Source organism: Arachis hypogaea, chromosome 2 (assembly GCF_003086295.3).
Source record: "Arachis hypogaea cultivar Tifrunner chromosome 2, arahy.Tifrunner.gnm2.J5K5, whole genome shotgun sequence".
NCBI classification, from domain to species: Eukaryota; Viridiplantae; Streptophyta; class Magnoliopsida; order Fabales; family Fabaceae; genus Arachis; species Arachis hypogaea.
This window is the reverse complement of record NC_092037.1, coordinates 102,878,896-102,895,784: the sequence shown is the minus strand read 5'-3', so window position 1 is coordinate 102,895,784 and position 16,889 is coordinate 102,878,896.

Genomic DNA, 16,889 nt, shown 5'->3' with positions numbered 1-16,889 from the left:
ATTCTTCAATTCCTTCCACTTGCTACCTTTTATATTGCTCCTTTGCCACAAACTCTAACTAATCTCATTCATTCATAAAATTCCAACTAACCAAACTTCTTGCATAACACAAATAATAATTAATATATGCTCCATTAAATATCTAAAGGATAGATTATTCAATAAATGTTTTTTGTAATTAAGTCTTAATTAAGTACTTCAAAGTTAGTTTTTTAATTGTTAAAAAAAAAACTTTTTCTATTTATCATATTTTTTTCTCTTAAAAAGAAAAATAAAAAAAGCTAAAACAATTAATTGATGGGTGTCATATTGTATAATATTTGTGTGAAATATACAAAATTTGGTTTAAGCAGAGGGAAGTTATGGGTAATAGGTAGTAGTAGTATATATTACATGCATGTGCCCTTAATTAGTAGACACACTTGTTATAGACATAGGAAACATTTCATTTTTATTTCACACGCTCCTTCGCATTACCCATTCTTCTCCACTACTTATATGAGGTTAGCAATGAAAAACATTATAATTTCATGGGGGTTTGGCTTCATGCAATTATTAATTCATGTCACAATATAAAATATTTGTTGTCAGGATTGCAGCCCATGCCTTTAAGTAAGCTAATTTATTTTTAAACCTATATATTATGCTAATTTTAATTTAGAGCTCCAATCCCAATGTATAAGCCTTTCTGGCTGTAAGCTTTTTATATGTTTGTCTACTTCTTGTCGTATGCCATTTTTAGAGATTATAAAACTCATAATCATTCCTTCTCATGCTTGCATGCGCGTTTATAAAACCCATGTTTTTGTGTGTTTCTCAACCTCCTACTTCTCTTATTACGTTACACAATATCATTATTAACCTTAACACAAGGAAAAAGACGATAATCATGTTCGTTCCAAACTCCAAACTCTCAAATTCGCCCTACTTTAATGATCATAATGCACAACCAAAACACTCATTCAAGGCATATGCTTGGAATTATCGAAAATTATATACTTCCTCTAATTTTAAAATTATGCTATATATGCGTGTATATATATACATATTTTAAAAAAAAACATATTATTTAAAATATAACTATTTATATATATTTTTTATTAGTTTAAATTTTAAAAAAATAATTTCATGATATAATATCAATAGTTTTATAATCTAAATTAAAAGTTTAATTAGAGTTCAATCTTTACTAACTCAAAAGAAAAAGTTTAGAATAAGATGGCCAACAAAAAGAGAACAAATACAAAACAATCATATAAACTCAAAAAAAAAATTTGGATAACAGAATGTATTGGAAATATAATTATTTATAACGTATATCATTAATCACTGGTTGATTAATAGTAAAAAGACCGTGGAAAATTCTAAACTATACCATGTACTTTTTTAATCAGAATAATAATGTTGTATAGATAGTAGGTATATATTTTTTGTCCACTAAATATGATACACATCGGGAATTTAGATCTTCTAAAGTGAAAAAATTTAGTAAAATAGTAAATTAAAGAGTTAATCATTATTGATTTTATAATTTTTATGAAATTTGTGTCTCATTATCTTAATTTAAGAGTGATTAACTTTTCATTATTTGTATTTTATATTTTGATAATATTAGAAATATAATATTGATAATTTGACATTTGTTATATTAATATTTTTGAATTATTTGAGAAGTAATTGAAAGAAATAAAATAAAATAAAATAAAATGATTTGTGAAATTGGCATTCACGGCAGGATAATGTTTTTTTCCAAAGGAAAGTGGTTGGTAATTAAGGATGCATGCATGCATGGAAGTCACATGCACAATTATCTTCCATATCATTATTGGTTTCACCCAAACATAAAGTGTTTGGAAGATCTGTGAATATAGTATACAATGGGCCGCCCATGAATAATTTGTTCAAAATTCCCAATTCTAGTTTGTGCTGTCAAATTCCGTATAATACAAGTTTGAGGATATGTTTGATTTCAAAAAGGGAAATGGTCCAAACTATTCATAAATATTATCTACCTCTAATCATACCATGAGTTTCATATATTTAAGGAAACAAAATGAATTAACCTCTCTTCTTGTTTCCGGGTATATCTTTATTCACATGTAAACTGCAAAGTGTCACCACGCACTACAAACCACAAAAGTCCTTCAATTCCAACCAACCATTTATTTAATTCAAGATTTGAGTTTAGAGTTAAAATTAATATTTATAGATGAAGATAAACATTGATTACCTTATGAATAAATAATTTAAATATGTTATTAGTATAATTTAAGGCATATCAAGAACACAATATATAAAAAAGTAAATCAAAATCAGTAATCTAGCTATGACAATAATGACATACTTCGTGCAGTATAGGGTTGATCAATAGAAATGTGAACAAATTTATAAATTTCTTTTTCAAAAGCTCTTTGGAGTAAAATCTTCTTAATTTCTTAAGATATAACATAATGCACATTAGAATGGGATTTAAAGAAATCGTTGTTGTCAATAGTAAATTTCTGTACACTTACTAAAAATATGATGACCTTTCGGATCTAGCACTCTAATACTATGTCATGATACCACTCATCTCAAAAGCTTTAGCTAATGGAAAAAGGTAACACTAATGGTTATATTTTTAATACTCCATAAACCTCCATTATACACATTGTACAAATATTCCATTGGCTTATCATACTTTTCCAAATATGATTTCCTAATTCGAGTTAAACTTAATATGGTCTCTGAGATTGGTGTCGTGCATTAAAATCGCCTATAAAATTTTAATTACACCAATTACGTATTTGAGATTGACAAAAGTATACCACATTAATTTCTAATTTATTTTCCATTAAATACGTGATGACATGGCTTAATAACGTGGGCTATAGTGACACGTGTCACTCCATGATTTAGCCACGTGTAATGGTATGATGATGTGTTGACCGATGACGCTTGGCATGCTAATATGGACAGTTGTGCCACGTGTTACAATGCTATTTGGCCACATGTCCATTTGTGCCACGTGTCGCAACAGTATTCGTCCACATGTCATCCACTATGTCATCAATTCATCATTGTAGATACACCAAGTTAGTCACTTATTTTATATTAATTGACTCGTTTTAGTCTCTGAAATTGAATGTCGTGCACCAAACTACCCTTCACTAATTTTTTCTCATTTTTTCTATAAATTCAAAATTCTCAATATCTTTGAATTCATTAATTTCAATTCTATTTTTTACATGTTATTTAAATACAAGTACTTTTATAAAATATTTTTTCTCTTGCAGGTACTTCTAACTGCCGTCTTAGAGATAGCAGTGAGGGTGTTTGAAGTGTCTTCAGTCTAACTTATTTACACACAACAAAAATATATATTTTATAAGAATTGAAAAAAAGTGTATTTTAATTCTTGATAAAAATACAAGATTTTTGATAAAAAAAAAATATGTCTAATTAATCATAGAATTTTTTTTATAATAATATATTTATATATTACAAATTTTATCAATGTTAAATTATTATAGAAAAAATTATATAATTAAAACTAAAATCTTAACATTTTTTATAAAAATACTTATATTTAAACGATATATGAAAAAATAAAATTGAAATTAGTGCATTCAAGGTATTAAAAATTTTGAATTTAAAAAAATGAGAAAAAACTAATAAAATGACTAGTTTGGTACACGATATTCAATTTCAAAGACTAAAATGAGTCATTTAATACAAAGTGAAGGACATCTACAATGATGACATAATAAATGACACGTAGACTAATACTGTTACAACACGTGGCACAAACGAACACGTGACCAAATAGCATTGTGACACGTAGCACAACCGTCCACATCAGCATGCCAAGTGTCATTGGTCAACACATCATCATACCATTACACATGGCCAAACTATAGAGTGACACATGTCACAAATAGTCCACATCATCAAACTACATCATCACGTCGTTAATAGAAAATAGATCAGGAACTAACGTGATGCATCTTTGTCAATTTAAAAAACGTAATTGATACAATTAGAATCTCAAAAACGATTTTAGTACACACGACCATCTCAAAAATCATTTTGAGATTTAACTCTCCCAATTCATTTCCATTTATGGCATGTAGTGCTAACTGTTGTCATGTTTCGTATGTAATTTTGGTTAACTTGTCAAGAATAGGTAAAAAAAATAATTTTTTCTTCTTAATATTGTATTATTAGGAATGATATTTTTATAATAAAATAAATTGTGTGTTAAATATCACTATGACTATTTACAAAACTGTCATTAATGTTATGTTTCTTTAATTAAAATAATATTTTTTTAACAAAACATCATTAACATTTTGTGTTTTAATAATTAAAATAATATTTTTTATTATAAAATATTAGTAACATTTTATTTATTTATAATTAAATATTTTTTATTATAAAACGTCAATAACATTTTGTAATACTACTACTATAACTGTGTAAAACATTAAAATAATTAAATATTTTTGTATTTCATATATAAAAATTTTAGCTAATAAAAAATTTTAAAGATATAGAATAATTCAATTATAAAATATTTTTCTTAAGATTTCTGTTTGTTTATATGTTTTCCGGAAGAATGAACTTGGAATAGTTAATGCAGTTCTCTTTTCTTAAGTTGGGTTAACACTTATTTGTTAAATTAGATTTGAGTTAAGTGATAAATTCAAAGATATAAAACTTGTATAATTTATGATTTATATATACTTAGAGACTAAATCAAAATTATAGTTATTTCATTTTTCTTCTTATTTTATGATTTATTCAAAATAATAAGTCTGTATGTAGTATAAGAAACAAGGTCTTAACTATCAGAAATGTTTTTCTGTGGTGACGACTTCTTTTTTTTTTTTTTCTTTTTTTAGGTTTGGGACCCGAGGGGCAAATAATTAAATGTGTCAAATTGAGCTCGCCTTGTACTTTGTCTCTTTCTTCTCTTCTTAAATAATTTTGATTTCAGTCTAATCTCATCTATCTCTTGATTAATTATTATCAACGAAAGTGGTTATATGATTTTATGTTGCTATGTTGCCACGTACAACTATCTCAATTCTCAATACATCAAAATTTTGTCCCTTCACCATATCTATCTCAAATCCCATCACCACACAAGTTATTTATTTATTTATTTATTCATCAATTTATTTAGTTTTTTTTTCCTGTCCATGATTTCTGCCTTTTTTAAATCTGTTGAGGACAGAGTACGGAGAAAATAAATTATATATACACAATTATTTTTATTTTCTAACACTAAAACTCCCATATGATCTAATTATATAATTACATTAATGATGATAAATTGCATAATTTGGAGTTTGAATAACATCGGTTACAGTGTCTAGTGAAAGATGCTCGTACATATAGAGTTTACTTTGCATGTTATATTAAGAATTTAGCTAATATTTATTCTACAGACATATATTAATATTATTGATTAAAAAATTTATATTTAAAATTTTAATATATTTATTTTTTATTTATTAAAACTAAAATTAAAAACTTCACATAAAATAGGAAGTAAAAATAATAAAAGAAACTAATAAATAGATTTCTTATCTCCTATTTTAATTATAAAATTATTATTAATTAATTAAATTTTTAATAAAAATGATACATAATAAAATATTTACTTATAATAAATTAATTATGTACTTTAAAAATATATGTTAATGAAATTGATGGTGAAATTGTTGTTATACCATAGGAGCAAAACTTGAGGAAAACTCAGATCCAAAAGGAAATGGATAATTAATGCAACGCAGGTGGTGATTTCAATTGACTTGCGGCTCCTCTGCTTTTTCTCAGTAAATAAAGGAATCTCAGTCCTTTTTGTAATCATTAATTTTAGGAATGATTGCATTGGTAATCTACAATATGCCAGTTAAACATCCATACACTGAGACATATCTCCCTCACTTGCTAAAAAAAAAAAAAACCCTCATGTTTTGCTTGCCAATAATAATGCTCAATATAGATAAATTATTTGCTTTTCTAAATTTGCTACTTATAGTATTTTCTCAATTCTTTGAAAACATCGAGTGCTTTTTATTGTACACATTATTTAATTTAAAATATTCGAACTTATTACATGTCAATGCAAGCGCCCTTTTATTATCTAATTTCGCAATTAAATTTAAACAATTAATTCAACTAGCTAGAATAATATTCTTAATTTGACCAGAGATTTTACAAAATCTAATTTTTAGATAAAATGTATGTGACTTCTATTTGTTGAGGAAAAAAACATATTTAATCATATGACTTTATTAATTACTTTGAAAATTAAAAAACTTCTTCTAGTCGATCATTTGTATTCCTAATTTCACAGCTAATTAATTACTAACGAGAGTTATTTAGATAAAGATACTAAAAATATTTTTTTATAAAAATATTTTTTAATAATTAAAATTTAATACATATAATCAATTAAATTATATTATTTTTATCAAAATTAGATTAGATAAATTAATTTGACCGAAAAATGATAAATTAAATCTTGAATTAATCTAAATTAATATTATTTTTTATAGAAAGTAACTACAATACCCTATTATAGAAAATGACTAAAATATTTTTATTATATATATTAATTTTAAAAATCATAAATTTTAGTCTTTTATTTTTCTATCGTATGGTTAGGATTTAAAATTTTTAAAATTAATATATATATATATATAAGAGTATTTTTAACATTCTCTATAATAAGGGTATTGTAGTCATTTTTTTATAAAAAAAATAATATTGATTTAAATCAATTTAAGATTTGATTTATTATTTTTTTCCGTTAATTAAATTAATTTATCTAGCCTAATTTTGACAAAAATAATATAATTTAATCAATTATATATACTAAATTTTAATTATTGAAAAATATCTTTAAAAAAAAACATTTTAGACGTCTTTATCTAAGTGACTCCTATTACTAATTTCTATATATACAAAAGAATCAATGAATATACATGAAAGTCTTTTAATTAACACATAAAAAAATGGACTTATTGAACCTGATTAATTCATACATACCTTAATTAGCTTGATATAAAATAAAGTGCTTTATTTTCATCTGATGAGATTCACATACATGTGACAACAATTCATTTTCTAAAGCAAGATTATTGTTGCATGCACTATAAAGTAGTACTTTGATTATCTTTCGGTTGCTTTTTATCTCCTTATTAGCTTATTGGAAAATGAAAACACAATTGCATTACATGAATAGAATAAGGGGAAAATTCAAATATAGTCAAATTCAGGTGAAGTTGATGATTAAGAGTTATTATATAAAAATTTAGTCAAATTATTTAACGATTCTCAATTATAAACTCACGTAAAGTTTACTGCGTTTTCACCATGGAACAAACCTCCAGCAATAATGTATGTCCCTTACATTTGAGCACTATACTTCCATTTTATGTAAATAATATAATTAAAGTATTTTAATTGAGATTTGAGAGAAAAAGAAAAGAGAGTGGGATAGAGTAGTTTGTGTTGTGAGTTGAATTGAAGGTGCAATGATGCATACTCATTAGAATTGAATGAGACAAGAATAATAATGCATGCTCCATATTCATCAGATTCAGAGGCACTCATTCACATATATTCATTGCTTCTCTCTCTCTCTCACATTATGTTGTCCACCAACCACGCTTACACGCATAATCCCCATCTTTATCTTCTCTCTTTTTCTCACACCTCGCCACTAATAATATTATTACTACCAATTTAATTTACATAACAAATTAATCCTCGAATAAAAAAAATCATATATTTTTCTAGAAAAAAGTTAAGGATAGATGAGTGATTATTGAAAATTGTTTTTAATTAGTCACGTGCGTTATGTAAATAAACTATATATATAAATAACTTTATAATATTATATGAATAGATAAAGATAATTATTATTGAGATGAAATGAAAGAGAGCAACCTGAAACTGGTGGAGGAAGCAGAATTGCAAAGTTGAATGCGTATTTGTTTTTGTTGGCCACTCATGAAGTCATTAGTTCCGACCATAGCTCCCAAACACGACGAGACGTTTCTTCGTGTCACCCAATTCATAATGTCTACCAAATTTTTATAAACTTTTCCCTTTCAATTTAATTTCAATTTTCCCTTTAAGGTTTATATATATAGCTTCGTATTTTCTTTTTATAGCAAAGTATAATTCGACTCAACTCCAATTAATTTATCATAAATGAATATTTTTTTTTATTAGACGTATAACTATTCATTTGCGTGTCTTTTTTTATTAAATTAAATTTTTAAAAAAATTAATTTTATGATATAATATTAAAATTTTTATAATTTAAAATCTTTTATTCTTATTAATTTTAAAATAAAGAATTTTGTATAAAGCCATATGTATCTTTATTAAAAATGGTATGAAAATGCTTATGAAAAAAAATCTCAATTCTCAACTAACCATATCTTCAAAAAATATAAAAAAATTTAAGTTTCAATACATTTACTATATCTTTATTAAAACAATTATTTTTTACTGATAATAATTTTAATATGTATCTAAAAAAAAAAATACATGTTAACTAAATTCATTAATTATTACACAACTAGTCCTAAATCTTAATTGCTACTAAGTGGTTACTTGGAGCATGATGTTTTCCCACTATGATGAGTTTCTTTTTGCATGGTCCCATAAAGCTGGAGACGTGGAAGGGCCCTCTAATTACGTCTGTACCAAAATAAAGCAGACGTTTAGGCATAAAAGTCTTGATTAATATGTAAGTATGTTACTAACAACAAATGACACCTCTAACAACTTATTTCGGTCATTTTGTTACTTTTGACCTTAGCTTGTTCTCAACCAATGAGTTACTATGTTAGGCTTTTAAATTTTATTATTACTTTCAATTAATTTTTATTCGATCTTATTTATTTTTTTACTTGTTTTCTTGGGCTAACTAACTTCAAATTAAATTTCAAAGTCAAACAAATGAACAATGCATGATAGGAAAGTGACTTTGAATTTATGGATCAAAGTATATTTCTTATGCTTTTTTGTTCTCAAAATGATACTATTATTTTTCAGTTCTCACTACTTTACATAGATACTTATTCTAATGTATATTAAAAGTATACGAAAATATAAAAAAGAAAATAAATATTATATTTTTTGAATTATTCTCTTTTTCTTTTTTTATGCTTAATATTTATTGTACCATATTTATTATATGTTTCTTTGGAGGCATAATCACCGAATTTGTACATTGTGATTAAAATGAAAGAGATTTCATTCACATGTGCTGGTTGAATATTAGACAACTTTATTTACTATTTTCAATCTTTGTTTAAAGAGACCAAAAGGACAATTTAACCTTTTCTCCTTTAATGTCATAATCTTTCTTCATTCTAATTCTCCAGCTTTCTGTATTCTAGTTATTTCTTTTAGTTCTTTATATTCTTTCACTGTTTGAGCTTTTGAATTTTTGTTCAATAGTTTGCATGTGCCTAATTTGTAACAAAAGTATGCTTAAGTATCAAGCATGCCACACTGAAGGAACTGTTGAATAATTGTGACATCTTTTAATGAATTAATATTTTCTGGTCGAAAAATACATTTTTTCTTAAAATAATTTTGTTTGACAACTAGATATTTATATTTATTATACAAATCATGTTTTAATTTCTTTTAAACACCATTTTTTACACTTCATTCGTATAAAAAATTACTTATTCTTAAAATTTAAATTAATAGATAAAAATATATAAATAAGTATATTTAATAAGCTTTCGTGCAAATTTTTTTTAATCAAGTGGACGAGGTTTAGATTTTTTTTAATCGAATTGAATGGAATAGAATGATTAAATTGAATTGAATATACGCATGTGTTCTGAATTGAATTAAATTTATAATCTCTCAATTATAGATACAGGTGTTTTGAATTTATATAATGGATAATGTTTCGTTCATTTAGTACTATACAATTGTTTCGCCATAATAACGTGTTCAGTTCATTCTGCAAAAAGCTGTTTGAATTTAATTTTATATAATGAATAATATTCTGTTCATTTAGTACTATACAATTATTTCACAATAATAATGTGTTCAGTTCCTTATGTAAAAAGTTGTTTGAATTTGATTTTATATTATGGGTAATATTCCATTCATTTAGTACTATACAATTATTTCACCATAATGACGTGTTCAGTTCATTATGCAAATAACGGTTTGAATTTAAATTTATATAATGGATAATTTTTCATTCATTTAGTACTATACAATTGTTTCACTATAATAACATGTTCAGTTCATTCTGCAGACCAGGTGTGTTGTGGATGAATAATTTGTCCCAAAGGTCGAGATGATTTTTAAGACACTAGAAGAAGTCGAAAAGTTCTACAAAAATTATTTTTCTACCAAAATAAGGAACACTACTCGGAAGGAAGACGAGATTAAGAATCAACTAATCGTATGCAGTAGAGAGGGGAGATGAAAATTCATTTCTCCAACTCTGAATAGTCACTTTTTTGTGTTTGATATTAGCTTTCTAAAAATTTTTTATTGAATAGTCACTTTTTTGTTTATTGAATAGTCAATTTATTTTGTTATGTCAAAGGGTTCAGGTGTTTCTGAAACTAAATACTGATAGCAATATTTTTTAAAAATTTAGCTCTCTACTATATTGATATATGAACTTTTTCGTTTCATTTATTTTTTTGGGGCTCTTAATGTGTTTGATAAATACCATGATTTCATTCACTGTGAACCTAAAACAAAATAGCAGTCAGACAATTTCAATAGATATATACATAAACATCTCAAACCGACAAGATAAGGCTAATCCATCTTAAATCATATATATATATATATATATATATATATATATATATATATATATATATTAACATTAGATTTTCAATAACATTTACATTGATATTCACATATATACATTGAAAGAAGCAATGTTTGCTTTTTTAAACAAATTAAACAAAATAGTCTTAATTACAACCAGTCAAACAAAGTATATCCTATTTACTATCTATATCCTAAGATGTGAATACAATAAGGACTGGAGAGGACAACAAATAACTTTGAGAGTCTTATTGCTTCAGATGCTCGGATCACTTGGTTTCTGATTTTGGTGATAAATATATTTAATGTGTACATATCCTTACGTTATAGCTCGGCTTCTCCTTCTTTGTCACCATTGTCTTCTTCATTTTTCAAGTGAATCAAAATGGCCAACCCAACTGAACCGAACACCATTCATGTGCTAAATAAAATGTGATAAACATTCAATCATCGAGAAAAACCTTTCTGCATGCAAAAGAACTCAACTGAACACATAACAATCAAGTGAATCAAAATGACCGACACTATTGAACCGAATACCAATCGCATGTGCTGAATAAAACATGATAAACATTCAATCATCAAGTAAATAATTTCTGCAAAAAAAAAAACTCAACTAAACACACTAACAATCAAATGAATAAAAATGAGCAACTCCACTTAACAGAAAAAAAATAAGAACACATTTCCATTCCTATGCCCTGGTTACGCCAAAAAAATGGAATCAGATTAAGTCAATCTACTAAACGAAGTAACTCAATTCAGTAAACCTAAAATGCAACTAGGAGAAATGCAAGATTGCAAAACTTTAAATGAACATTAGTTTTTATCATACCTTTCGTAGTCTCTGTTCTTATTTTCGTTCGTTTTTTCTTCTTTCTTTCGAAATCTTCTTGCAATTCTTTTCTAGTAACGATTTTCACAGAGAACACAAGTGAAGTTTGAGAGATGTTGAAAGAGATTCGAAGTTTTCCAGTAGCGGTTTCAATGTTGAAGAAGGAACGTTATTTCATATTCAAGGCACGAATGAATATGTTAACGTTTTCGATGCTCTGAGCACGTGTAATACATGCTCATTTAATGGTATTGGATTTTTTTGGTATTGGACCAGTTTAGATGGACTTGGATAAAAAATTATATAGATGTGTAGCATGACTGTTATTTTTAACTATTAAAAATTTAGACGCTAACAAAATTAATTAAAAAAAGTTAACGATATATTCATAAAAGATTAATTCTATTAAACAAAAATATCTAATAATTAAATTTTGTGGTAAGTGTATTTAAAAATATATAAAATTTTTAAATTACCCTCCATCATCTTCTTTAACATTTTGAAACCCTAATTCCTCCTAAAAATATTTAAAAAAAAAATCAAAACTTATAATCCATCCCTATTAACACGGTTACTCTCTTTCTCTTTTCTCCCAATAAAAACTTTTTAAGCGAAGACTTGTTCCATATGAGATCCTCAAGAATAGAAACCTCAATGCGAAGCTCACAATGAGCAACTACCTTTCACATATTTTGTTTTTACACTTTTATAGTATATTACTTAACGCAAGAAATACTACTAATTAAATAGATATGGTCGTAATTATTATAATTGATCTCTTACTTTTTTTTAAAGAATATATAAAAATAAAAATAACAATACAATGTCAATCATGCAACCACAATTTTAGTTTGAAATCATTCATAATAAAAGTCTCTTTCCTAAACAGATTCCATGAGAGATTAAAATTGAGATAGCATGAAAAAATTTCTGGTTGGAAGTGACATAGAGGGACAATAATTGAATGGTACTATATAAAGTTATTAACTCTTCCTTACACGGCAAGGGGATAAAAAAATTACAATCCTTTTTATGGGAAAATTCAACTTGATGCATACAAGGCTATGAAATATGATTTTATTTTTTAATATGGAGATTTTTGTCTTGGCCTGCACACTATTTGGCTAAAGACAGAACTAATTTTCAAGTACCATCAAGTTCCCTTGAATTTGAGTGTGACAAATTAAAATAAAGAGTTTGGTTATGGCCTTACACTAGCCTTGTCCTTAAACTTGAACACAATTGTTTGAGGTGTTGAATAACACATTAAAACTTCATTGAAAATTTGAAATTAAAACAAAAGTGATTTTTACCTTTAATGGAGAAGATTCTCAAATATAAGGAGTGGTCGTTTTCTGTCCCCGCACCGTTTATAATTAAGATTGTGAAATCTTGTATAAAAAATAGAAAACTCTATTTATATATTTATATTATAGACACCTAAACACATATACTTTTGTTTTTTCTTTATTAAAAAAAATGCTTGGAACTTTCTACTAAATATTTGTTGAATTACAATATGTTAAATTAATAACTTATATTCATACATGTTTTAAATATTTGTAATATATGACGTGGATTTCATTTATAAAAGAATATGTTATAAATAAATCTTAAGATAAATATAGTGGTATATTTGATGTGATTTAAGTTATTATAAATGTTGTGCCATGCATGGTCATGTTCTCTAGCTAGCTCTGAATTCCACCAAAATTTGCACCGCCAATTTTAGGTGCAAATGTTGGATTGCTTTTGTCACTTTTGTCAAGATTTCAATTCAACAATGGCACGCGCATATATATTTTCACAATTTATCTATAATATCATCCTACCTCCTACCTAGGATCGATCATATATATGTATACACCAAGTGCTACCTAGTTTCTTGTTTTCTAATGGAGGTTAAATCACAAAATCAAATCTATCACCAATTTCCATGTTTTGCTTCACTTTAATGTTTTTAATTAACTTTGGGCACATTACTTGGAATTAGAATTATATTTAAATTTGTTGTGTTATGCGTGCATGTGTTACGCTCAATTCTTCACCATGCATTATCTCAATTTTAGTAGTTTAAAAATTTGAAGATTCTAATCTAATATATATTAAAATTATATTGTGAAGGGAATGAATCCTATACTAGAATAAAATGTTGTAGTTTTTAAATCTGATGAATTGCACATGAAAGAAATTAGCAAAATTAAATGATAGCAACTATAATTCAAAATTTAATTATTATCGTTTTGGCCGATTCCATGCCACTCTACTAAATAATTAAATTTCTCATATTTTTATTGTGCAATTCATTTCAATTTTTGAAATAAGAAACTCAATACAGTAAGGTGAAGCATTTAAAAAATCCAGAATTATAATATAAATAGGAAAAGTCTAGGGGCCAGCAGTTTTATTGAATTTTGGCCAGCATGTAACCAGCAGAGGAAGGTGAGCTATTGGATGAAATCTCATACTAATCTCACACCATCAAATCATCATTGATGGCTAGTTGATGGCTAACAATCACAAAAATCGCTGGCCCCTAGCATTGCTCATATAAATACTAAACAAAAAAACTAAAATTATCTCTGGTATTGTTATCAATAACTAGACTGAACAAAACCAACTCACTCTTTGTAGCTCCTAATCGACTTGGTAATAACTTCCGCAATACATATTTCTTGATTCTTGAAAATCTTGACATTCCTTTCCAACCACGTATTTCAAATAATAGCAAAAATACCAATCAACCACCTGTTACGTTCGACTTTTCTTACAGGAGCTCCTGTCCAACTCATCTATTCTTAATATATAAAAGTAGATACATAAGCATGCACCACATTACTTTTGAGACATTTCTTTCCTTCTACTAATGCCATGTCAGCAATATTGCTTACTTGGCACAACTTTAGAATCAACCACTCAATTCTTGCCAAATCAACTATTATTTCTAAATCAACAAAAAAATAAAATATACGAATAAAAAACTAAAAAATAGAATCCAATAAATTTGTAACCTCCAAATATATTGAATTCATATTCCTATATTTATTATATCTTACCGTTATAAACAATACAAGAAATTTATAACCGCAACAATTAATTTATAAATTAAAAGTTTAAAAAATGAAAATTATATTTTATTATTATAATTATGTTTATTATAATCATTTTAATTTTTGCCAATGAGTTATACCTTAAATGGCATAGTCTCCCATATTGGTCGCGAGTTCGAGTTTCTGTATCTTTAGTAAAAAAAAATCATTTTAACTTTTAGAAGTAACACTAGGTACAAAGAACTATTATTGTAGTTTTTACTTATTATTAAAAATAAATTCTATTTTATTTTACCAATATAAAATTTGAAAAGAATATTTGAAAACTAAAAAAAATTTATTAAAAGAGTATCAAAATGAAATAAAAAAATATATGATATTAGACATACATTTTCATATATTAGATACATTCGTAGTATATAAGATGCATCATGCATGCATGTTTATCTCAAAACACTAATTAACAATTTTTTTTTACTCAAAATGTTTAACTTTAAGCTTTTGTTGCGTCTATTTGTACATATAAGATGCATCATGCATGGATACAAATCTAAATATATAATTATTACAATAATTATGTTGATGGCAACTCCATAAGTTTAGGCCATTAACTACGTCAATTGCATTGCCAACTTTAGAATAATTATTATTTGGCACAATTTTAGAATCAACCATTCAATTTTTGGCAGATCAACTATTATTTTCAAATCAACAAAAAAATATATACAAATAAAAAACTAAAAAATAGAATCCAATACATTTGTAACCTTCAAATATATTGAATTCATATTCCTATATTGATTATATCTTACCGTTATAAACAATACAATAAATTTATAACCGCAACAATTAATTTTTTAATTTTTATAAATAACTCAGTAATAAACATCCATATTACAAATGTCATAATAATATTATTAATCATAATAAATTTTACGTTATAATTATTTAAATTCCATACCATTTAAACTACATATATAAGTCTCTTATCACAATTCCTTCACATAACATCAAATCTAGAACAAAAAAATTATTTCCGAACTACACATCTCAAACTTACTCAATAGAGCATCATTTTTTCAGAGCAGAAGGATTAGAAATTGAATAACTATCCAAGATCTAATGGCCATGCAATGAGAATCTAATGATCATGTATGACAAAAAAAAAATCACAACATATATCATACATTCATACTTGCTCAAATACCATATACCTAATGATAACATAAATTGAATATTGGAATAGAAAAAGATCTTCACAATTTTAGCAATTATAAACGAAATTGATGACAAATTATAATGGAATTATGTTAAATGTAAAAAGTGTCAGAAGAAAGCATATAAAAAAAGAAACAACTACATTTGTGGCACATGTAATCAAACACCACAATATTCAACAATAAGATAACTCTATATACTTTTCATAATCTCATCTATTAAATTATTAGTTGCTAGCCCAATACTTATTTTAGGTTCAGAATTCAATTAAAAGTTTTAGATCAAAGTGTTACAACAACTTTTGTACTATTTGATGGCGGCACAAAAAACTTATTGGGTACAACTGCTTCAAATCTAATGACATTTCAGAAAAATAATGACATTGAAGCACCACCCCATCAAGAGATTAAGGAGAAAGAAAAACATACAAATTCAAGACACATCTTCGGAAGAAGAACATACATACAAAGATAGAACCAAATAACACAATAGAAAGTGTATCAAACTCAACAATTCATAAAGAACATGTCTTCGCAAGAACCAATGACAAAAAGAAGAAAGCACCAATTCTAACAAGTAACAACCAACAAAAAAAAAAGGAGGGCGAGCGCCACATAAGATGACTAAGTCCATAAACTAAAACAAATACAAAAATCAAACCACCAAATAAAAATGTCAATTTGTATAACTCTAATATCCAAATTTTTTGTACTACAAATTATTTAAAATAAAATACTTTTTAAATTTAACTTCAATTTATACATATTTAGTTTATTTCTACAAAACATAACAATTTTTAATATTTATTATATATTATCATTAATTTATCATCTCGCGTATGGCGCGGATCTCATTCTAGTTTTAATTAAATTAGAACAAATACTATCTATTATTTTTGTTGGCTCATATCTAACTGCAAGCAAGTTAATGCAAGTTAGGAAGAAAATATTTTCTTTTTA